This window comes from Periplaneta americana, chromosome 16 (assembly GCF_040183065.1).
Source record: "Periplaneta americana isolate PAMFEO1 chromosome 16, P.americana_PAMFEO1_priV1, whole genome shotgun sequence".
NCBI classification, from domain to species: Eukaryota; Metazoa; Arthropoda; class Insecta; order Blattodea; family Blattidae; genus Periplaneta; species Periplaneta americana.
Window position 1 is genome coordinate 188,456,621 of NC_091132.1, and position 26,859 is coordinate 188,483,479.

At 36.3% G+C, this 26,859-nt stretch overlaps 1 protein-coding gene across 2 annotated transcripts in view; it reads right to left on the bottom strand.

Moving 5' to 3' along the window:
• ASPP (Ankyrin-repeat, SH3-domain, and Proline-rich-region containing Protein) overlaps positions 1-16,684 on the bottom strand; it is a 1,244,753-nt gene extending 1,228,069 nt beyond the window's left edge. The window contains exon 1 of one of the 2 annotated variants that reach the window (XM_069815402.1): positions 16,236-16,684. The gene's annotated coding sequence lies outside the window, so the exon portion shown is untranslated. Of the gene's footprint in view, positions 1-2,124; positions 2,213-16,235 lie in introns of those variants that run through there. The other variant, XM_069815409.1, reaches the window with a different exon arrangement.
• Positions 16,685-26,859: the final 10,175 nt, after the last annotated feature.

The following is a 26,859-nucleotide window of genomic DNA, read 5'->3' on the forward strand; positions in this document are numbered from 1 at the left end:
TAACATTCAAACAGTTGTAACTCCACATACATTTAAAATTGGACACTTGTTCATATTATCAACATTCTTGTTCAGAATAGTCCACAGTACCACCTACTATTACCCCTGAATCACCTGGTATAATTCTGTCAACAACTTCAGCGAGATGCATGTAGGGCAGAGGTCTGCATCCAACGTTTTCTCTCGAGCGCCAAGTAGTTCATAGCTTAATCCGATAGGTAGCGCACATGCATGATGGGTAAAATTGTCGCGAGCGATAAATCCTCGAACGGTATAAGCCGAGCGTTAGACATTCGTTCTTGTTACAGTGATGAACTGTGTAGTAACATCATAGATGTTTATCATTTCAAAACTTTGCAGTGTTTAACTAACCTCTCCTTAGTACAACTACAAAACTTGCTTTAAAATGTAATATAAATGTTGTAGGTAAATGTTTTTTTTTTCACCCCACACAGGACTGATTTTGTTTTTGCCATATATGATAGATGTTATCGAATGTAAATATAATTATTATAAACGGAGAACACAATCACGATAATGCAAGAAATGTATCAAGTTTTCTAGTAATAATAATAATCTCTAACAATCAGTGTATCAATCTTCGCGTCTGTAACAGTTGTGCTGCATGAGTATTCGTTTTATTATATTTTCTGTGACGTTATCTCTGTACTAATATTGTTATTAATCTACTGCTATATCAATAATATTTTGTAAAACGTTTCTACATTGTCGCAGTATATAGGCGGTAAATCAAATATTGAACAATTATTAATTAGCAATAATAACTGTATATCGAAGTTTTTCATACTATTTTATTTATAACTTCATGTTACTGTTTTGGTACATTCCATTAGACGTTTGTCATAAACGCAGAAAATAAAGCCTTATTTTTACCGTGTGAGCAAAACATATGTGTATCTTATCTGTCGCCTTCCATACAAGATAAGACATGTCGGCGAGATGGCCTTGTACTGTGCTTCTATTTATTACGAGCGTATTACGACCGATCTTATCTCACTCGAGCGTGCGACATTCGACCGAGTTCAAGCGAGCGATTTAACTCCAATGCAGCACTCTGATGTAGGGTAAAGTTGCCTAATTCCGTGATACTTTTTTAAAATTGAATGTCAAACAAAGCTTTACCGTTCGACCATAGCCCAGACATCTTTCTCGAAAGAGCGCATCTTTCGCCTATTCAATTCAGTTCAATTCAGTTTATTTGGCCATTAGACATAGAGTTTTAGGCTTCGTCAGAATACATTGAAAAAAAGACATATAAATACATTTACAAAAACACTAATAACAGAAACAGTAAAATTTAAGTAATACAATGAAAACATGAAATAATTTTAAACTTTTAAATTGTAGAAAACTAACTAAATTGCAATTAAAACTTATTTATTAAAATACAATGTCATACAAATTTGTGTTGAAAAACTCAGCAACAGAATAAAAGGGATTATTTAATAACCAATTGTAAAATCTAGTTTTGAAACTATTGATTGGTAATTTATAATATTGACTGGGGAGCTTATTATATAATTTCATCCCCATAATTAAAACGTTTGTGTTGCTCTTGTGTAACCTACAATATGGAATATTAATTTGTTCAGTATTTCTAATTTCATGATCATGCATATTGGCCACTAATGAGTAATTGTCGATATTTTGTCTAGTGTAAAGTACTAGATCATATATATATATATATATATATATATATATATATATATATATATACAGATTTATGATTGTTAAAATCCGTGATTGTCTGAAAAGTGGCCGACAATGTTCCAGATAATTTGATTTACATAAAATTCTAATGGCCTTCTTTTGTAAAATCAAGACGCCTACTTTTGAGACATCGGTGAAGTTCCTAGCAAGATAACCAATCCCGTAACATTCAGTGAAAAAAACGTATCACGAAATTAGGAGTATCACGGAATTAGGCAACTTTACCCTACAAGGCAGTCGCGTTGCACAGTTTGAAGACCACTGGGTTACACAACACAGCGGTAAGAGGAGGCCTAACAATTGGCGGAAAATTCAACGCACAAAGTCGCTGGCAGCAGAAACATAAAAGAAAAAAACAACAACAGAAGCCGAAGTCCTTGTGCAGACACCAACCTGACTGAACGCCCACAAGACGAAACCATCAAAGGTTACGAATTGGACGTTGTCCTCCAGTCGTGAGCAGCTGCGAGATACTGCCGGTTCTTTCGTGTAATTTCATTTGTTTGTGACAAGGAAGCCCCTCGACTCGGGGAAGCCATATATTAGGATCTAAACCCCCGCCGTCTTTCACTTTATTGATCAGTCAAAATTGAGGCTTTATCCTCGAAGTAACTGATCCTTCACGCTGTGGTGGTGCCCAGCCTCGAAATCTGACACGTGTATGCCTCGGCAAGATACGCAACGCCCCAGTGAAATCATACGCCCCTCTAGCGTCTACATCGTTCACTATTCCTTGCCGCCTTCGCTATTAGTTGGGTAAATTCGCACAGTGTAACAAGATTTGCGAAATGACAGCGACTAAAGAAAGTTCACGTTTCCTTGAATTTATTCATCCACCCGTCCATTTATTTATTTAGCTTTGTTTATCTTTAATTTATTTATATTTTTTATTTCATTTATTTATTTGTTTACTTTTTACTTCTTTATTTATTTACTTACGCATGTACTTATTTCTTTATTCATTAATTTTATAATTACTCATTTATGTATTTACTTATTTACCTCTCTAATTATTTTCTTATTTGCTTATTTATTTATGTATTTATGCAATCATTTATTTGCAGTATTTATTAGTTTATACACTTATGTATTTGTTTAGTTAATTATTTATTTATTTACTTAGTCTATTTGTCTTTCTGTCTGTCTGTATATCTATTTATTTTTACTGCCAAAGTTAAAACCATAAGACCTTCACTTCCACTCAGGCAGTACAAAAATACATAGTAAAAACAAATAACACCAATATATAAAGCAATAGAATAGCAATAATAATACTTACTTACTTATTACTTACTGGCTTTTAAGGAGGTTCATTTCCGCCCTCACATAAGCCCGCCACTGGTCCCTATCATGAGCAAGATTAATCCAGTCTCTACCATCATATCCCACCTCCCTCAAATCCATTTTAATATTATCTTTCTATCTACGTCTCGGCCTCCCCAACGGTCTTTTTCCCTCCGGCCTCCCAACTAACATTCTATATGCATTTCTGGATTCGCCCATACGTGCTTCATGCCCTGCCCATCTCAAACGTCTGGATTTAATGTTCCTAATTATGTCAGGTGAAGAATACAATGCGTGCATTTCTGTGTTGTGTAACTTTCTCCATTCTCCTGTAACTTCATCCCTCTTAGCCCCAAATATTTTCCTAAGAACCTTATTCTCAAACACCCTTAACCTATGTTCCTCTCTCAAAGTGAGAGTCCAAGTTTCACAACCATAAAGAACAACCGGTAATGTAACCGTTTTATAAATTCTAACTTTCAGACTTTTTGACAGCAGACTAGATGACAAAAGCTTCTCAACCGAATAATAACAGGCATTTCCCATGTTTATTCTGTGTTTAATTTCCTCCCGAGTGTCATTTATATTTGTTACTGTTGCTCCCAGATATTTGAATGTTTATATTTCCATTTCGTACTATATTCTCGTCACGAAACATAATCAAATACTTTGTCTTTTCGGGGTTTACTTCTAAACCTATCTCTTTACTTGCTTCCAATAAAATTCCCGTGTTTTCCCTAATCGTTTGTGGATTTTCTCCTAACACATTCACGTCATCCGCATAGACAAGAAGCTGATGTAACCCGTTCAATTCCAAACCCACTCTGTTATCCTGAACTTTCCTAATGGCATATTCTAGAGGAAAATTAAAAAGTAAAGGTGATAGTGCATCTCCTTGCTTTAGCCCGCAGTGAATTGGACAGAAGTTTGCCTATACGGAGTCTGCTGTAAGTTTCACATATTTTAACTAATCGAACTACTTTCTTGGGAATACCAAATTCAATAAATTATTATTATTATTATTATTATTATTATTATTATTATTATTATTATTATTATTATTATTATGTAAAAGAGAATAGTGCAATGATTTATGCGTAGGTGCGTGGTTCAATGTACATTGAAATTCAAGTGATTGGAAATTGATTTAGATACTAATAGTCTGTGATTTTGAATGTTGTGGTTGAGTAATTATACCTTTTTAAAGTTTTATGTTGTGTAAAATGAGGGACCGTGACTTTAGTGTTGACATCCCGAACGTTCTTGTATCCTATACAGTGATCATATTGTCATATTGGATTACGTATTTTGATATAGTGGCCAGTTTCGTTTATGAAAACAATAGGAATTTTGGTTCGGTGTGTGATGTATGTTTTTTTTTTTCATTCCTGTTATGTTATGGTAGGCCTACATGATGTTTGGAAGTTTTGTTTGTGTAGTGAATATTTGTGGTTCAGGGGGCGTAGCCCCTAAAATTTAGTACATTTGTATATTACATATCCTGTGGATTTCATAAAATTTATTATCACAATGGAAATTATATTTAGACCTAATTCAATATGGCTGCCGTATTGATTAAAAATACGTTCGTAACGTCATGAATGAAGTCAAGGCCCTTCCATCACATCTTTAAAATTATCCAGAGTTCCAATGACGATCAATTAAAAAGATGAATGAATATTATCGGAAAGTGTTATGATGAGGTATACTTTACTAGCTAACCACTTTATTCGCTCGTTAATACATACAGAGTGTTTAAAAAGTATCCAATACTTTAGGAAACGATAGTATGTATCAAAAAAAAAATAATGTCTAATAAACATGGGTACTACAACACATACTTTCTGAGATCTGAACACTTGTTCGTAGGAGGTGTACAATGTGACGTCCATTTATGGCAATGCATTTTTCTGCCCTACAATACAGCAGACTATAGTCCCGTCGCTCTAATTTCCTGCAGCCAATCATGTTGCAGGTCAGCTACATTTAAACGAGTGCGTCTTGTGATTCGCTGATGACGACATTATACATTTCCTAAGGCTCGATAAATACTTAATGTAATCGCCCGCCATTTTGGCTCTTTCGTTGGCGTTCGCAGGAAGCACACGAGGACGTTATTTGCCGCTCAATTATTTGCTCAATTACAGTGTGTTTGATTTATTATCATAGGAGCTACGACATGATAATGTTTAACGGTATGGCAAATAGATTCCTCGACTGATAGCTCGGCAACGAAAGAACAAAAATGGCGAACGATACTACCTACCTAGACTTTATAGAGCCTTCACTTCCTAAGACGTAAGCAAAGAGGAGGAGTCACGCCGGGAATAACAGCGTCGCGGCTATACCAGATAATCATACCGTAGTTGACACCCCTGGCATGGAATACTGTTACGTCGCAAGGAATACTGAAAACAAAAGTCTGGTTGCGGATTTGAGCGGGGTTCAGCAGAGATGGTGTTGTGAATTTTCGTAATCAGCATCTGTGGGGTGATGAAGATACCCATGCAGTTGAAGAAACAAGGCATCAGCACCTATTCTCAATCAACGTATGGGCAGACGTTCTTGGCGATAGACGAAGGGCATACGTGCTACCACAGAGATTAACTGGGGCTCGTTATCAGGACTTTCTTATTAACGTATTGCCTACCTTGCTCAGCAAAGACTACAGATGTGGTTCACGCATGATGACACACCAGCACATTTTCTCCGCAATATGCGTAAACACCTGACGCTGACACTTCAGGGTCTGGATTGATCGGGGAGGCCCCACACCTTGGCCTACTCGTTCCCCAAACCTAAATCCCCTAGACTTTTGGTTATGGTAAATTTCAAAGAGTGCGTGATTCCTTACGCCGAAGGGCAGAGGAATGTAACTTACTGCCATGACGTCACATTGAGCACCTCCTATAGGTTCGTTCCAACAACAGTCAGGAACCGTCCGTAACCATTGTGAGCATGCGCAGTACAGAAAAAGCGTTCCAACACAATCCGAACCAGTCCTGAACCGGAAACATGTACTGCAGTCGGGCGTTCCAACAAGTTTTTGACACGGGTTCGGAACGGTCAAAAATAGTCCGTGGATTGAGGCATGTACGGAAGAGTAAGCAAGACGCGCATGCGCATAAGCTCACCAACGACTCCTGGATACTGAAGAAAGACATGATCGACTGTTCACGTTATTGAGGTTAAAGATGAAAAGTGACAGTACAGACGAATAATAAAACTAGAGATTTAATTTAAATTTTCGCCAAAAAGAAAGGGAATGGAAATTATTTGGGTATTGAAACAGTTAATTACAATTTCAACATGCAGCTTTGATTAAAAGTATAATAAATAACGTACATACATTAATAATTTAAAAAAGCTATTTTTAGATGAGAGTCCCCCCGTACACGACGTTGAATTATCGGAATTCTTGCCTTCCATATTTTTTGTCATCTTTTTATAGAAAATGATCGAAATTATATTTTCTGCAATTAGAATTAGCTGCGAAACGATAATAATTAAGCATCCCGTTCTTAGCAAAGATGATCACAGTTATAGCATCTCTGGATTTAGTACATAACGATCCGCGAAAGCGTTCCAACAGCGTCCAGTCCAGTTTCAATCCCATAGCAGATGCTCAACTAGCGCATGAACTGATCCATGAACCGCTTGTTGGAACGAACCTTATGAACAGTCCACACCTGTGGAGTAACGGTCAGCGCATCTGCCCGCGAAACCAGGTGGCCCGGATTCGAATCCCGGTCGGGGCAAGTTACCTGGTTGAGGTTTTTTCCGGGGTTTTCCCTTAACCCAATACAAGCAAATGCTGGGTAACTTTCGGTGCTGGACCCCGGACTCATTTCACCGGCATTATCACCTTCATTTCATTCAGACGCTAAATAACCTAGATGTTGATACAGCGTCGTAAAATAACCCAATCCTATGAACAAGTTTTCAGATCTCAGGAAATGTGTGTTGTAGGAACCATGTTTATTAGACATTATTTTCTTGTTTTGATGCATACTAGCACCTCCTAAAATATTGGATACTTTTTAACACCCTGTATAATTCGCCTTGTGTCTTCGTTAATAGCGATTAAAATATCTAGTACCTCATACAAATTGACGTAAGAAATTATAAATGGGGGATGTTCGGTGCTTGGGACAATTTTAAGAGAGAAAAAACTGGTCGAAATAGAAGTGCTAACAGAAACAAACAAAACACAAGCAAAATGGATTGCGAGAAGAAGTAAATATAGTGCACCTGCAAGCCTTCTTAAAGTATAGGCCTACTGTCTTGCGAATATAATTCCTCGTCATTTATATTTTTAATTTTTGCTTTCTATTCTTTGGAATCCATGTCTCCCAAAAGAATTCCAATTGTCAATTCGTTCATCAGCTGGCTAAAAAGAGTATAAGCACAGTCTAGTATACACAGCCACGAAGCTCAATATGTAGGAAATATGCATCCATAGATAGTTGCTAACCACAAGGATCGCTACTATCGCCTCATCACACACAATGAGAAATAGTACCGGCACCAGAGTGCTGCATTGGAGTTAAATCGCTCGCTTGAACTCGGTCGAGTGTCGCACCCTCGAGTGAGATACGATCGGTCGTGATACGCTCGTAATAAATAGAAGCACAGTACAAGGTCATCTCACCAACATGTCTTATCTTGTATGGAAGGCGACAGATAAGATACACATATGTTTTGCTCACACGGTAAAAATAAGGCTTTATTTTCTGCGTTTATGACAAACGTTTAATGGAACGTACCAAAACAGTAACATGAAGTTATAAATAAAATAGTATGAAAAACTTCGATATACAGTTATTATTGCTAATTAATAATTATTCAATATTTGATTTACCACATATATAATATGATAGATCCATACATAGTGTTCCGTCTATATACTGCGACAATGTAGAAACGTTTTACAAAATATTATTGATATAGCAGTAGATTAATAACAATATTAGTACAGAGATAACGTCACAGAAAATATAATAAAAGGAATAATCATGCTACATAACTGTTACAGACGCAAAGATTGATACACTAATTATTATTATTATTATTATTATTATTATTATTATTATTATTATTATTATTATTAATATTACTAGAAAACTTGATACAGCTCTTGCATTATCGTGATTGTGTTCTCCGTTTATAATAATTGCATTTACACCCAATAACATCTATCAGATGTGGCAAAAACAAAATCACTCCCGCGTGGAAGAAAAAAAAAATTATCTACAACATTTATATTACATTTTAAAGCAAGTTTTGTAGTTTTATTATGGAGAGGTTAGTTAAACACTGCAAAGTTTTGAAATGATAAACATCTATGATGTTACTACACAGTTCATCACTGTAACAAGAACGAATGTCTAACGCTCGGCTTATACCGTTCGAGGATTTATCGCTCGTAACAATTTTACCCATCATGCATGTGCGCTATCTATCGGATTATGCTATGAACTACTTGGCGCTCGAGCGAAAACGTCCGTTGCAGACTTCTGACCGGCACAGTCTTTTGTTCCTAGTACCCTCACAACTCAAGCTTCGTGACTATATACTAGACTGTGGTATAAGCGTATTTCAATCTTCCATTTATGTTGTCTTTACTTTTAATATCCCACAATGCTGGACAATTTTCGTATATTTCTAAACATGGCGAAATTTGATTACAATTCCATTTCATTCTGTTAAATTTCAACTAGCTGATATCTCAACACTGAAAGGCGCGTGCTTAAAAAAAACCAGCTCTGCTGAGTTCGCTTACTCCCCACCACTACTGACTGCTACGTATCAATTCATTACGTCAGCGAATTTATTCCCAACTCTCACTAGCTGTACTACCAATTACGCTAAAACGCAGAGAACGAATTCGCCTCCTGTCATACAAATTTAAACTTTTCATGCACTAACTGTCTGTTTTTATGGGATCCATTCTAACAACGCCCCTGAAACGCCTGTCGCCAGGGACAGAGAATCACGCAATGCCTTCGCGACCGGTGTAAACAGTGACATGCAGTGTTTTCCCGTGGTTTTCCCCAAGCCACTAAGACAAATATTGGTTCTGAACTTTGACCTGTACGATTTAATATATTTTTAAACAAATGTTAGGACGAGAACCAAAACAAGTGGAGTGGACCATAATTCCACTTGTACAGGGACATCATTTTATTTTTACTTGAATTTTTATTGTACCTGCATTTCTGAATGTACTTCACCCCTTCACTAATGTCCTTGCTCCCGTCAGACACACAAACTTACGGCCTCTGTTGCATTCGAAGTCTTCAAGCAGTGAAGTAAACACTGCAGTGTATAGTGTGTTTCATAAATATGATTGCGTTTTCTATAGAAGAAAGAACCTATATTAATAATATCGTACTAAAAATTATATTCAAGAAACGATAAATTCAATTTCAGAGAATATGCTTCAAAATATTTTTAATAATATGCGTACTGAATTGAAGCCTGCATTGTAATGAACGGCAACCATTTTCAGCAACTTGTTTAAAACTTCAGATTAGCTTTTTTTGAATTGAGGTGGCTAGAAGCAAAGGAATGCTAGTGACATTTGTAATAACATGAGTTAAGTGTATCCAGTGTAAGCAAAAGTATCTAAAATTTTAGTGGCAAAGGGATATTTTAATCGCATCACACATTAAAATTTAAATAAAAAATTTCACCGATTTTACGAAAGCTTAAATATTTAAACCCCATTTTCTCAAAAGTAACTTAAGTGCACTTACAGCCCTTTACTCATGACCCCCTCAATTTAAATACACTCTCTATATTGTATGTTAACATCAATAATTAATATGCTAAATAAAGTAGACATTACATAACGAACATAGCCGCCTGAAAAGTTGAGTTTTTGAAAAAAAAATGTTACTACTCTACTGTTACTTACTTACAAATGGCTTTTAAGGAACCCGAAGGTTCATTGCCGCCCTCACATAAGCCCGCCATCGGTCCCTATCCTGTGCAAGATTAATCCAGTCTCTATCATCACACCCCACCTCCCTCAAATCCATTTTAATATTATCCTCCCATCTACGTCTCGGCCTCCCTAAAGGTCTTTTTCCCTCCGGCCTCCTAACTAACACTCTATATGCATTTCTGGATTCGCCCATACGTGCTACATGCCCTGCCCATCTCAAACATCTGGATTTTAAGTTCCTAATTATGTCAGGTGAAGAATACAATGTGTGCAGTTCTGTGTTGTGTAACTTTCTCCATTCTCCTGTAACTTCATCCCGCTTAGCCACAAATATTTTCCTAAGCACCTTATTCTCAAACACCCTTAACCTATGTTCCTCTCTCAGAGTGAGAGTCCAAGTTTCACAACCATACAGAAGAACCGGTAATATAACTGTTTTATAAATTCTAACTTTCAGATTTTTGGACAGCAGACTAGATGATAAAAGCTTCTCAACCGAATAATAACAGGCATTTCCCATATTTATTCTGCGTTTAATTTCCTCCCGAGTGTCATTTATATTTGTTACTGTTGCTCCAAGATATTTGAATTTTTCCACCTCTTCGAAGGATAAATCTCCAATTTTTATATTTCCATTTCGTACAATATTCTGGTCACGAGACATAATCATATACTTCGTCTTTTCGAGATTTACTTCCAAACCGATCGCTTTACTTGCTTCAAGTAAAATTTTTTATCCATTTATGTTGTAGGGAAATACGATATTACGATTTTCAGTTTGATAATCACTTTTACGGAATTTATCAAAACTACTCTACTGTATTTTGATAAATTCCGTAAAAGTGATGATCAAACTGAAAATCGTAATATCGTATTTCCCTACAACATAAATGGATAAACTACTTTTCTCTCCTCCTATACCTAGTAAAATTATTTGTTTACATATTGCACTAGTAACATCAAACTCCTGTAATGGAAGGGGACAACAGTGTTTCCGAGTATAGCCAGGTGAATGTTAAAAATGTAGGTAAAAATAAAGTGATGTCCCTGTATTTCCAATCAAATTAGGTTTTCTCATGTTCACGCTCATTTCTTCTTATTGGTGCCAATGTCTTGGACTAGAACACAAGACGAAAGTATGGAAGACTGAGGATTTAAATCTTATTCGTGTATTCATTCTTGGATTCGAGAACAGAACTGAGAAATAACGCTATTGACAGAAGCTGCATCGTGAATTAATCGTTCTTGCTTAGCAAAAAATTCTCCTTAAATTATGTGTGTACTGAGGTCTATAAAAAAAACTGTGTTTGATGTAAATAGTACAACTCTCATCTATGATAGCGGAAGCGAAGTTGTTCACTTGTTTTCTTGGATATGTGTATGTGTGTGTGTGTGTCTAATGCCTACTCACTCCACTTGCGTGATTCGGATTCCACATACTGAGGATAGATAACAGGACTGTGACCCATTTTACGAGAAGTTGCACACCACTTCATCGGGCCACATTATGTATGATGTGTATCTGTGTGTAGTGTAGGAAACGGGTGATGATGATGATGATGATGATGATGATGAAGAAGAAGAAGAAGAAGAAACTCGGTGCCGGCACGTAGTCCATTCTTGTACAGGGACATCATTTTATTTTTACTTCAGTTTTTATTGTACCTGAGTTTTTTAATGTACTTCACTTCCATCCCTTCTATTAATGAAGTTCCATCTGTCCTTCACACAGAACCAAGGTCGCATATAGTAACCAGCACTGAGTGAGTATAGTACGTTCCAGAAATATGTTCACATTTTCCAGTGACGAAAGAGCTTTCAATATTGAATCATATTTTCGCACAGGTACTGTCCGTTTGCCTACGTCGCATCCCGATTTCCCCCACATGCTTTTGCACGCCCCTCTGTAAAAGCTGGGCTGTCTTAGCTCTTTTCTGAAAACATTAATTTCTGTTAGGAATTGGACGTTTACGTAATATTATACAACTGTTTAAAATAACTTAAATAAAAGGTTCCAACTGTCCTTCACACAGAACCAAGGTCGCATATAGTAACCAGCACTGAGTGAGTATAGTACGTTCCAGAAATATGTTCACATTTTCCAGTGACGAAAGAGCTTTCAATATTGAATCATATTTTCGCACAGGTACTGTCCGTTTGCCTACGTCGCATCCCGATTTCCCCCACATGCTTTTGCACGCCCCTCTGTAAAAGCTGGGCTGTCTTAGCTCCTTTCTGAAAACATTAATTTCTGTTAGGAATTGGACGTTTACGTAATATTATACAACTGTTTAAAATAACTTAAATAAAAGGTTCCAACTGTCCTTCACACAGAACCAAGGTCGCATATAGTAACCAGCATTGAGTGAGTATAGTACGTTCCAGAAATATGTTCACATTTTCCAGTGACGAAAGAGCTTTCAATATTGAATCATATTTTCGCACAGGTACTGTCCGTTTGCCTACGTCGCATCCCGATTTCCCCCACATGCTTTTGCACGCCCCTCTGTAAAAGCTGGGCTGTCTTAGCTCTTTTCTGAAAACATTAATTTCTGTTAGGAATTGGACGTTTACGTAATATTATACAACTGTTTAAAATAACTTAAATAAAAGGGTCTCGTTAAGTAATTAACTGTCACGTGATTTCCCCCCTTTCTACGATCCTGCGGCATAACCACTTGTACGAATAGTAGATAGCATGTCTGAGTAATTTTATCTGTGCGGGTCGGGCAGAAGTGAAGATTGAATTTACAATACGTAAGGTACTCTTTTGTAGAGTAGGTACAGAATTATTTCAACATGAGTTTCTAGTACGAAAGACGAAACTGGCAATTGGAATTAGATGCAATAATCTATAGTGCGATAATATGCACATTAGAACTGAAGCCTGTATCGAAATTAACCGCCACCATTTTAAAAAATGTGTTTAAATATCCATATTATGATTATTTTTCAATTTAACTTCATTCTCTATATTGTACGCTAATGTGTTGTAGACAGTATAACATACACTGCATAATGAATACGTCCGCATGGAAAGCTCAGTTTCCCGTATTATTCTTCTCGTCTAGCATTTTTCTCCCTTATTTTTGCATAATATTCTAAACATTTGATTTTACCGTGTATGATGATGATGATTTATGTTGTTCAAGAGATGCATTGCAATGTGCAGTCTTTGTAGAAGGTAATGCTTGCCAAAAATGGGCTTTAATGCTCACTCGTTTAAAATAAAACCATGTTAATGTTATAAATTAAAAAAAAAAAACTTACGACTTTTGTTATAAGTTTACCAATCTAGCGTCTTATTGGTTACGAAAAAAGGGGAAGGGATATTGCGATGGAAATCCATTGACGTCTTCAAATTTCACAAGTAGGTTGTTTCAATTCCATACTTGCGCTTTCATATTGCTACAATGGTGCTTTCTGATTACTGGAAAACCTGAACTTTAATGAATAGGCGTACTTTAATGAGGTCCATTAAAGGGCTGCTACCTGGTGTATAATTACTATATTTCGGCATGATCGAGCATAAAGTAGTTTTTAGTAACTGAACGGAATAATTTGTCAATTTTCTATGTGAAATTTTGTCGATTCCTTACTCTCCCGTATTTTCTTCAAAAAAGTTGGCAACCCTAATCAATAATGGCATATGACTTCTCTTCATATGCACTGGGGAGATTAGAGATTTAACCCAGGCATATTGGTGCACAATTTAGTGATTAGAAGTTGTGCAGCGCCATCTCTCCTAGTCCCGTGGTAGAAATTTTACATGAAAATTTCTGACCCCGCCTGGAATCGAACCTGGGCCGGCTACTCTGGAGTCATAAGCGCTGCCATAGAGCTAACTCAAAGGACTTTTCTTGGATACGAATTGTTATTTCACAATTTACAGCAAAGACGTAGAGTCCCTTATAATTTATTAAAATAATTCACGACAATGCTTCACATAACACGAAATTGTCCATATTAGAAGTTATTTATACTGCGTTAATGGCATACGAAAGTTTGTTATGGCAACGCATAACAAATATGGTGGTGAATAATATTGTTTTGTCGAAAAAAAAATATATATAAATTACTGAAATATTTTGTATAAGTTAATGGTTATGTGTCGCCAATTTCTATTTATATGTAGTATTCCATATCGCAAACAGAAGCTCATAAATGCGAAAAACACATTTGAATTAGCTAAATAAGCTACAACAGCGGTTCCAAACCTGGGATCCGTGCAACTAAAGTGTGTTTTCAGACGTTATTTTAACAAAACCGAATTGTATCACGTTCTTTGAGTTTTATCAGATTGCTAGAATATTTTTTTAGACTTCTCAGACGAAGTTTAACAAGAATGAGTTCGCCTGAGGGACTTCTCTTGTCTTGCATACCTATCTGATATTTTTGTTTTTTGAATTCTAAAACTCAGGACCCATTACAACTGTATTCACAGTTCAGGATAAGACTGAAGCAACGATTAATAAATTAAACTTGTGGTATCGCGGAATTATCAATTAGGCCTAAACAAGAATTACGACCTATTCATTCTACACCTTCAGTGACCTTCTAGCACCTACAATATGATCAACTTTTTCAATAGCATTGGAAGCGTCAATTTATTATGAATGTTTAATTCACTACGTTATACAAATGTGTACAGATAAAAACATGATTAATACCACCCTAAATTTATAATACAAAACATTTTGGGGGTCCGCCAAAATGAGATAGAACTTCAAGGGGTGTGTGACAATCGAAATGTTGCGAACCAGTGACTACGAATAAAACAAAACAGGTTCGAGTAGGGTTAGTGGAATTACGTGCACGGAGAAATACATATTTGCATTAAAAGCGGATTTTACGTTCGATAGACTATAGTAAGCTACGTCCTATTTTAAAGTCTTTGCAGTACAAGTCCTGAAGTCCTCGTTAAGTGGTTAACACCACAATCCCTACATCCTTCCACTCGGTATGCCCACTGCAAGTTGCAATCACAGGAGGGCCTGAGATTATTTGGCAAGACACACCAACACGCTTCTTACAGCTTGAAAGAAGATGGAGTAGCCTATTCTAAATTTAAAATTTCGAAACTTTAATAAAGATTTGCGAAAGGATTTGCGCCCCCAACACTTTTCGCTATGAGATAAATCAAGGAAAACCAACAATTTACTAATAATAAATGAGAATCAATTTATTGTTTCATTGTGCAGAATATCTTTGATGTCTGTACGTGGCCATGCTTTAATAAATACCTAACTTAAATCAATTTTAATTATTTTACTTTATGATACAAAATGTAAGTCTGTGCCAGGAATAGCGTCCAATGGCTTAAAAACGACAGTCGGGTCAATTTCTTTGAGTCCGGAACAAGCCGATAAGGCTTAATCTATGTAGATAATGATTATGACAAATATTAAGACCAAGATAGTTAAATATGGAAAATAGGCTAGACCCAATTCGGTAGGAAGATCAGATCTTGCTGATCAAAAATCAATTACGGAAGAACGTCATGTTTGTCTTCTGATGATTAATATTATATGGTAATAAATGTAATATTATGTTTATTAGTGGCTAATACTTGAAGCAGACAAATTACGAAGGATTAATAGCCTGTTCATTCAACTTGAATCATTGGAGAATATATTTTCGATCCCTTCATAAAACTATGGCATAAATAAGAATAAATAAAATCAAACTATTATCTGCTTAGACTACAAAACTGAGGAAGCATTATGCATTCCTAACACCTGATAAAACGCTATACTTGGTTCTCTATTGCAATATGGGGTACAAAGTAAGTTATTCTGGCGTTTATACGTGTTACCATTGAGAATTAGCTGTTGTCAACAATGCCAGTCAAGTCTATAATACGTAGACATGACACACCAACACACTGACACCTACGCATGTTTCAAACCAAGTTTTACTTTCCATTTATTTTCGATAATCTAGTGAAGGAAATGAATAAAATCAAATATTACAAGAGAAAATCTTCAAGAAATAAATTTTCTGGCTTAAACAAAATAAACCTAAACTACGAAACCACATTCAGTGATGTTTGACATTCATTAAAACTTGTCAACACGCACACAGGTAACCTTATTTCTTCGTGGAAGAGCAAATATTTAAACAGTGAATCTCGCAAACGTTGTGGAACTCTAACCTCAAAACACGCCCACTCAATGATCTTACGTAATTTACATTGAGCACTTCTTAGGTTGCGTAATACTGTACTATCATAAATTTATGTTGCAGACATAAAACAGCAGTTACGACTTACCTTTTCATGACCGCCCTACGAAAGCTCATGTTGTCCAGCACAGCAATTTCAGCAGTAAAACCAGCTGATGGAGTATGTTACGCACAACAGAAAACTTTCATTTACCGAACAGCGGCGTTGACACACTTAACACGCACACAAAAACACAAAATAAAAGAAATACGCATTTATTTATCATACTTTCACAACGGCGTTAAACAAATAAGACCTAGAAGCATGACAAATAAGTCATTTCCTAACCCAAAACGACATCTTGACTTATGGACGAAAACGATTTAATTGCTTGAACAGTACACACACATATAAACATCACGGCAAGAAGAGATTCATCGTATTCCTGTTCTAAAACTGCGTAAAATTATGCCGGTTGGCTAATACAGCCAGAAAAAAAAGCTGACAACACCTGAAAATTCAACCAACGGCGGCACCAATCGAATGGTGACTGACTTTCCCGCGTCCACAACGGCGAACTTCTAGTTCGTGCCGCACCGAGGCGCTGACACCTCCGCTACAAAGTACGATCTACAAATCACAAAACTTTCCTGTGACTAGAGCGGTGCTTTTCAAATGTGTCACTCTATATTTCTAGAATATGTGAGTGAAAAGAGTAATTTCTCTCTCTCCATTTGCAGAGGAAATCAAGATATATATTTTCTTGCACCCTGTTTTCGATTTCCTACTATATCCCAGCGAGTCTGTAGAGTAGTTATTATGCATGTCCTGAAGTACTCAGTTCCAGCTTTATAGATATTATCTTATTTCAATCTCAATAGTTCAGTACTGAACGCACATTCCGATTGTTTTTTTTTTCAAATCAATTAATTACTTCTTATGTTATGTAATTTACATGATATTTCTTTTTAGATTTCTTGTACTTTGCATTTATAGTACCGTACCGTTACAAAAAAAAAAAAAAGTAGCATTTATTAAATAATTTGGGATTTAATATATACTAAAATTTCTTTATTTATGGCTTTGGTTGGACGCACGAATTTTAATGTTACTTTGATAGTAAATATGTAGTTGCTATTTTAACACAAAATGCAAGAATTCAATATATAAATATCTTCAAATTCGATCAAGGAACACTATATGCAAGTACAAACCATTGTTACATGTCCGTAATTTAAGACTGTTAACAAAAGAAAGTCATTGTAACAATCAACACTACGGATGTGATTTACACCTAAGGCTTAAAATAATGAAGTCAACATTATCTCTCTTCTAAGAACTTAAAACATTATGCCTACGGTAATTCCTGCACAAATCTAACGGCATCAAATGCCAAATATTTTATTAAAATTGAAGTTTTCGATTCAACTCGCACTTAATAACGGCAATAATTATTTCACTACCAGAATCAATGTTAGATTTCATCATCATTACCTATGTAATTCCTTTGTGTAGAGCAGATTCAAGTACTTCTGCACTGCAGTAACTGATCTGCTGTGCATACATACAACAGGCATGCCAGAAATGAGAACTGCACGCGCAAAGTGTGTGTGTGGGATCGTCAGTCTGTGCAGATTGCTTTACACGTTGCTCTTACCATTTCTTGCTGGAGGGGTGTACAAGAATCTATTCTGCGATTCTAATCTTGTATTAAATTGACATTTGAACATTATAAAAACACTTAGCAGAAGGACAAAAACACAATTATTGTCAGTGTCTATGTTTGACAATTGTATCACAAGAAACATTAGGCTTACTCAGTTATATTTCGCAAAGCAGTGGTTTGTAAAGCATCATTTATTAACATGATTTTTATACAGTATTTGCAGAAAATATAACTAGTGCAGTAATTTCGAAACAAAAAAAAACCACAGTACTTCATTTTTCGCAGTAAGCACTAATTATTTTAAAGTAATACTCTTTCATTGTTCGTTAAGCATTATTGGGGCCATTGGTACACAAACGTCAAAGAAAATTTTACTCCCAATTACATGCAGTAGGATAATGTGTGTGAAGTTTTTACACTTAAATCATTTCCTTGTTGTATGTCAATATAAATAAACATTAATATTAATAAATTGTATAAATTAAGCTTAGAATTTAAATTTACATATAGTTTATTTGGGAAACGTTAAGAGCAAGTATCTGCAAGTTGGGAAAGTTACTGAAAGAAGTTAAAAACGTAGTTCACGAGCTGTAAAGTGACGACTTTCTCTTTATGTCAGGTTTAAAGAATTATTAACGTAAGTATTATTAACATAATATAGTGACGTGAGATGGAAAATTTGTCATATTTTTCCAGAAAATTTGTATGCCTTGCAAATAGCTGTTTTCTTCGCTCTCTTACAGCCTCAAGAGCCTCACATGTATTCCTCACTCAGTATTCTCATCACTTATCAAATACAAGTCGTAAGTAGTCTATCCTTTGATGACTTTGTTAATACAGACTCCAAAACAACTCCATTGTCAAGTTTGTTTTGTCGTGAGATTACTGATTAAGAAATAAGTGTTGGCGAATATCATATTTTGAGAACTTTACTAATTTCATCTAAACCGTCACAAAACTATTAGCTCGATATGGGCTGATGAAAGCCTTTCATTTTAAAATAATTATTGCTGGTTGAGGAAAACATTATAACATTCTCTCCCTCATTATATCTGTGGACTACTCGCTTTATTTTTCATAATGCATTCACAGTCACAGCTCAATCAGCACCTGTACTAAAGCTGTTACTGAAACTAAAGCTGATCTGATTCTGCAGGGACTGTACAGCCCTGTCGCGCTTCCCTCTAAGCCAATTCACTCCCTTCAGGTAGGGGAATAGAAAGTGCACATCACACAGAGACAACTGCACAATATGCAGGGTTTTGGCATGCCTGCAGTACAATCTACTCACAAGAATGGGTAGCATGAGATAGCTAAACGGTATAAATATGCAGTTCCGAAATAGCACAAAAATAAGCTCTGATTATTTATTAACGATCACCAGATCTTACAGACAACCCTGTATAAACAGAATTACGCTCATCCTCATGCTAGGCCTGCAGAACTCGTAAGTAGGGGAAATATGACGTCAGCCTCACTCCACTTCTATTGAGGATGATCGACTTCTCCATCCATCAGTGGCGGCACTGTAATTTTCAAAAAGGATTGTAATGAATTCAATGTATTTATAATGCGTTATCTCGTTTCAAAGTTTACACTACATTTCTTTGCACCTAGCCTGCTTTAGATTTTCGAAAACTTTCCTCCTATCACCACCTACGGAAACACAAATTTGTAGCATTTAAGTAATGAACCTTGAAAGTCACTATTCATTTCAATTCAAAATGAACACAACGAGTGATGTTCTTAATTTAACAGTAGTCTATATAAATAAATAATAAATATACAGTTCGTAATAATGAACTTACTCGAAAGTTCGTCTATTCCATCATTTTTAATATGGGCTTTATTAAAATGTAGTTTAATATTGAAATTATGAGTAGAAATAAATTGGATGAGACATAGTAAACAAACAATTCTTTCGTCTTCTTCAATAACAAAAAAATCATATTCCCATTTCCTTTTGAAGTAGTCTTTCTTTACGGGTTTAGATTTTGGCATGTTCCAGTTCTTTTCAAACTGCAGTGCGTTACAATGTTGAATGACAGCATTGACCTCCAGTCATATAGCTATCACTCACTTATTAACATAAAATTTATACATCGTCCTATTACTATTAAAACCAGTTAAGTCCAGTAATGCATGTTTTGTAAAAACAGGAATTAAAACTTTATTAAAGCACGAAAAATCATAATAAATTCTTCTAATAAAGTAATTGGTTTGTTGCCTACATTTCGAACTTATTCCATTTTAGTACAATACAGAGCACAGAAAGACAAGTCGGGGACTGTACTTAACTTATTTTACATAAAAAGTGGAGTTAATCGGTTTTACTAGTAGCCTAATGGGATGATAGACCTTACATTATATGCAATTTATTTTACATATCTTTTAACTTATTTCCCTCATTCGTTTTCTCTTACTTTCCAAAGGTATGTTCCTAAGGATTTTTTACCTGTTCATTAGTAATTCTTGATAGCGTATTGTATACCTGCCGCCACAAGAATGAATGTTGATGCAGCCGAGCGTAACTAGAACGCTATGACCGCACTGGTAGAAAAGGTGGGTGGGGTGGAAGGGGAATGAAGGCAGTCGCTCTGAGGAGCTACAGTTCTGCTTATGCCAGTAGCACGTCATTTGTAGTGAGCATTGTGTAGAAACTTGGTGGAATTAAATTTATACAGACAAACCTATAGAGAAGTCCTTATTCTCCAATCTTGTCCACCACAAATATAAATCCAGTCAATGTCAGAAATCGAATGCGAGTCCACATTCTTCTGGAACAGTCACCAGAATAAAATCACTGTGTAAAACCTCAAGAACTTGGTAGACATGTGCCAATTCTAGGAATTTGTGCAGTACACTGCTTTCAACATTTAACTCTATTAAATATAGAATATAATCTAAATTTAACAGAAGAAATACTGAAATCAGAAGTAAACACTGTAATACTGAAACAATTGTCTTTAGAGACAATTAATATTAGGTACCCTCCACAAAACTGGCTTCATTTATACACCGACGGATCCTTGATCTCCAGCGAACAAGGTGCCGGTGCAGGTGTTACATGCTGTCTCTTCTCACTTTATAGATCTCTTGGGTATGGAACAAGTTTTGATGGTGAAATCATTGCAATAAGTGAATGTCTCAGGAATCTTCTATGCCACATCAATAAATTTAGGAATGCAGGTATATTGTCAGACTCCAAACAGCTATTCTATCAATAGTCTCTAAACACACACCTTCATCTCAAACAGCAGAAATAACTAAAATGCTCTCTCAATTAATATCACTCAATAAAAGAATTGTATTCCAATGGATACAATCCCATTGTGGAATTCTGGGAAACGAGAATGTGGATGCTTTAGCAAAGAAGGGCAGCACTGCTACTTACAGACCTGTTACTAAATCTACGTATTACTCTGTGAAGAGATTTATTAAATCTACATACTTAGACTTCAACAAACAAAATTTGATAACTCAATCCCATGGGAAAAAATGGAACTCTCTGCATCAAAATCCACAATTAATTCCCGATTTACCACGAAAATCGTCTGTAGCTGCATTTAGATTGGCAACAGGCCATGATTGTTTGGCCAAACACCTGCATAGAATTGGAATATATCAGTCCCCTAACTGCCCATTGTGTAACTCAAACCAAGAAATAGATTCGGAACACCTCAAAATCTGTGCTTCAGTGGCTGGTCATGATAATATCTTTGAAAAATATTGGAGTGCAAGAGGTCAAATGACTTTAATGTCAAACGCTTGGCATTAGAAAACAACAACAACAACAACATTGGCGAGGATTAATGTAACTCCGCCTTCCAGGTGCCCCAACCTCAGAAGTGCCAGGAGAGAAGGCCAGAAATGTCGAAAGACAACTTGGTGGCAATGGAAAAAAAAAAATTAATTCAAACTACGATGTTAGTACAAACATCACATTACGTCTAGAGTTCACAGAAATATCACAAAAAAATACCGAACACTTGGCACTGTTTTTAAAAATTGAGCTGTGGTGTATATTTTCCATCATGCTTATCCAGGTTATCTTTGAACAGATTAAAACAATACAATTAAATCAAATAAATACTACTATTGAAAATAAAGTACTTACTTATTTACAAATGGCTTTTAAGGAACCTGGAGGTTCATTGCCGCCCTCACATAAGCCCGCCATCAGTCCCTATCCTGAGCAAGATTAATCCAGTCTCTATCATATCCCACCTCCCTCAAATCCATTTTAATATTATCCTCCCATCTAGTCTCGGTCTCCCTAAAGGTTTTTTTCCCTCTGGCCTCTCAACTAACACTCTATATGCATTTCTGGATTCACCCATATATGCTACATGCCCTGCCAATCTCAAATGTCTGGATTTAATGTTCCTAATTATGTCAGGTGAAGAATACAATGCATGAAGTTCTGCGTTGTGTAACTTTCTCCATTCTTCTGTAACTTCATCCCTCTTAGCCCCAAATATTTTCCTAAGAACATTATTCTCAAACACCCTTAATCTCTGTTCCTCTCTCAAAGTGAGTCTCCAAGTTTCACAACCATACAGAAAAACCGGTAATATAACTGTTTTATAAATTCTAACTTTCAGATTTTTTGACAGCAGACTAGATGACAAAAGCTTCTCAACCGAATAATAACACGCATTTCCCATATTTATTCTGCATTTAATTTTCTCCTGTTGTCACTGCGGTCCGCGCCGCTTTGTTCGCTGCTCCCATTCTGGGTTCCGTCCTTTTGTTGCGACAACAGGCCTCGGCCCGCGAGCCGCACTATAAATACGCCCGCACAACCAGCCACAGGATCAGTTGCCTCAGGTACGCCGAGAAGAGTCTTGCGACCTCGGATACCACTCCACTGAAGATGTCTGCCGCAGTTGCAGACGAAACATCTGGTATAAAACCAACCAATAGACCACGGCCTCTCAGCCCGGAAAATGAATCTAGATCTATAGACTCCGGCCGTGAAAGCCTACACTGCAAGATTACTTAACAATTGTTTATTTTGAAGAATCATGTCATGAAAAGCAACACAGTCCTCACTGAAGAAAGATTTTACAACAAGCATTGATTTTACTGTTTTACAGACAATTTATTTTTATCATCAGTCCATGCGAGAAAATAATCTTTCGACACACGCATTTGTTCCAAGGATACATATAATGAACTCCACTAACCTCTTCAAATTTCAGAGTTCTCCTTCAGTGCTTTTAAAAAGATCCACCCAGACTTCATCTAAACGTTTGGTGTTGCCATCACTCACCTTCAGAAATTAATAACTCACAATAATTGTTTCATAATAGCCCATCTAGAATGCAATGACGAAGTGTGATGTTTGTAATTTGTAACGCAGAATAGACATTGTAACTTTTCCGTTTTTTTTCTCAGTTTAGAACTCTAAATACAGGACAGAAAGCTGTCCCAAAGACTTTTCTCGGGACAACGGGACGCATCAGCAAAAAAACGGGATTATCCTGTATTTTATGCAACGTCTGGAAATCCTAGACTGACATGCCTACTGCCATTAAATGTCGATTGTCTGTGAAGGTGGAAGCCTTAACCTTTCGCCATTCTATGGGCCGATTTGGCCTGCCATGGGGTTGACTTTACTTTGCTTTACCACATGGTGCTTTTGTGTTTTAGTGTGTGCCAGAGAACAGAAATGAGCATTGAATACCAGTACTGAAATGCTTGAGAAAAAAAAAATTGTTTCAATTTGGGTTAATTACGCTACTGAAAATATCTTTCATGTTATCTACTATTTATTAAAATGGTCAGGATAAAGACAACCCATTACAGACCAAATCAGCCCAGAGGGTATCAGGAGGTTAAGGTTCCCATCTTTATGGACAATTGGCATTAATGGCAGTAGGGATGTCAGTTTTACGTCCCTGCCGATCTTATCCCCATGGAAATAGCCCTAACATTTATTTCTGTAAGGGGCTGAGAAAACTCCAGGGCCATAGCGCACCAGAAGAATTAGGTCAATGGAGAAAATTTATGACACCATTGGGAATCGAATCCGCGACCATTTAGAATTCCAGCGTTATGCCTCAACAATGATGCAACTGCGTGCCCCTTATATTTATTAAGATTAACAATTTTTAAAAAGGAAGATAGGAATAACTGTGAAAATTACAGAGGTATTAGTCTTCTAAATTTAGGATATAAAATTTACACAAAACTTCTAAAACAAAAACTATACACATTTCATGAAACCAAATTAATGAAAGAACAAAATGGATTCTGGAAAGGTAGATCATGACATTGTACTGATGGGTACTTTACTCTAAAAATGATAATAGAAAAACAAAGAGAGTTTAATAAAGAGACACATTGGCTTTTATCGATTTTGAAAAGGCTGTTGATAGAAAAAAGTTACTTGAAATTCTGAAAGAAGGTCATGTTCCAAACCAATTAATAAATGCAACCTATAAATTATATTTCAGTATGTACTAGAAACAACCAAACTGAGTGGAAATCAATTAATCAAAGTGATCGACAAGGTTGTAGTCTATCCCCCATTACTAATTACTATATATATATATATATATATATATATATATATATATATATATATATATATATATATATATATATATATATATGGATCATATGATTAGAAACTGGAAAAGAACAAAACATGGTAATTTGAATATCAACAGAAATTTAAAGTTAGATATATTACTGTCTGCAGATGATGTAATATTATTAGCAGATTCTGAAGATGGGCTCCAACATTCTGTTTTCCAATTACAACTCATTTCTAAGGAATACGGAATGGAAATTTCAATTAATAAAACTAAATGGGATTCATCGGAAAAAATCATCTTCGCAGCAAAATTTGCCTTTATAATAAACCTGTAGAACAGGTCTCATGTTTTGAATATTTGGGTTAGCATTTGAGCTAAGAACAAGAGAAAGATATTACTTTAACTATGCAATGAATCCCATTAATAACATTTTCAAACCTTCTCTTGTCCAAAAACATACCAGAATTAAAGCCTATAAAACACTGGCGAGACCTGTTCTCATGTATGGAAGTGAAGCTTGGACCACACGTAAATGTGATGAACACCGAATCACTGCCAATGAAATTAAGTTTCTAAGAAGAACTGCTGGCTGTACTAGATCAGACTAGAAGACAAATTTGGATATTTTGAAAGAATTAAATATTGACCCAATTTTAGAGAAAATTCAAAATTATAGACAGAAATGGAAATCTCATATGCTCAGGATGCCTAGAACAAGAAAACCATGCCAAGCACTAAATTACCGCCCTTTAGGAACAAGATCTTTGGGCCGTCCGCTGAAATGATGGAGTGGGACTGTAACAGGCCACCAGGCTTAATACGTGATGGGAAGAAGAAGAACTTTTTTTTTTAATTTTATTAGCAAAAATCAACAGGTGCATAACTTTACTAGACTGTATATCTTGACGAATATCTACTACATGTGGGTTCTAACCCGTCAATAAAGAGAACAAGGGGAATACGAGGAGAACAAGAGGAATTCAATGAAGATAGGAAAATATAAGCAGAACAAAGGGTAAACAGGGAGAAATAGGAAAATACAAGGACAATAAGGGGAATGATAAGAAACAAATTGGAATAAAAAAAATAATTAAAGCAGCAGAAGTATAAGAGGAAGATAAGGAGAACAAGGGGAGTACAAACATGATAAAGGAAAGACAAGGAGAAGAAGAATAAAGGGAAAACAAGGGGAAGATTAGGAGAACAAGGGAAATTCAACGAAAAAAGGAGAATACAAAAATAAGAAAAAACAAAGAGAAATAGGGGATAGCAGGGAATACAAGGAGAACAAGGGAAAGACAAAGAAAAACAGGGGAATGTAAGAACAAGGGAATACATGAAGAAAACAGGAATACAAAACAAGAGTATGACAAGGGAAACAAGGAGATTATAAAGAGAACAAGAGGACTACACGGAAAAGAAGAGAGAGAGAGAGAGGGAGAACAAGGGAAACAGAAGAAGAATAAGGGGAATACAAGGACAAGAGCAGGTTGCATTTATCCCCCCATGCCTAGTGAGGACAAAGATGTAGTTCTAGGTCAACATACAAGGAGAACAAGAGAGAAGGGGATTGCATTTTTACGTGACGATCAATTCCCAAATTACCTCCTACATCAGGGTACGAATTAACGGAGTGGATGGAGGGGATTTTACCCCCTGTTGGAAAGTTATCACCCTCTCATAAATTCATATTAACATCCCTGCCAGGGATACTTCTATCCTCCTCACCCCTCACAAAATGTAATTGTTTTAATACGAGTATATTTTATAAAATACAATATAAAGTAAGCAAAGAAAATAATATTGATGTATTATCATCACCAGCAAGCTGACAACAATCAATAACTTAGGAATTACACATCTTATCTTAAGCCTGTTCATGGATATAATTATTATTATGATCAAGATGCAAGACAAGCAACTCAGTGCTACCAAGCGTTGAGGCGTATAGCATGAGGATAATAATTTTATGTATGGTATTCTCTGTCTAGGGTCCTGCGCCTTGGTGCCGCGGTCTAAGGTATCCTGCCTAGGGCTTGCGCTACGGAATGTGCGCTGGATCAAGTCCTCATGGGGGAAGAAATTTTCTCATGAAATTTTGGCCAGTGTATGGGACCGGTGCCCACCCACCATCGTGATGCACTTGGGGAGCTACAATAGGTTGCGAATGCCAGCTATAACGGCTGGGGGATCATCGTGCTAACCACATGATACCTCCATTCTGGTTGGATGATCGTCCACCTCTGCTTCGGCATGTGGGCATGAGGCCAGCAGCCGGCTGGTCCGTCTAGGCCCTTCACGGGCCTAGATTATTTATTCTCTGTCTAGGATTCCATCCTCCCCTCATCAAATATCTTAATTCACATCCTGCCCTACCCATTCTTAGTAAGGAGAAAGACGTAGCTCTACATCAACATACAAGGAGAACAAGGGAGAGGGGGATGCATTTTTACGTGATGGTCAATTCCCAATTCCCCCATATCTGGTGAGGGGAAGACTTAGTTCTACGTTAAAACACCTC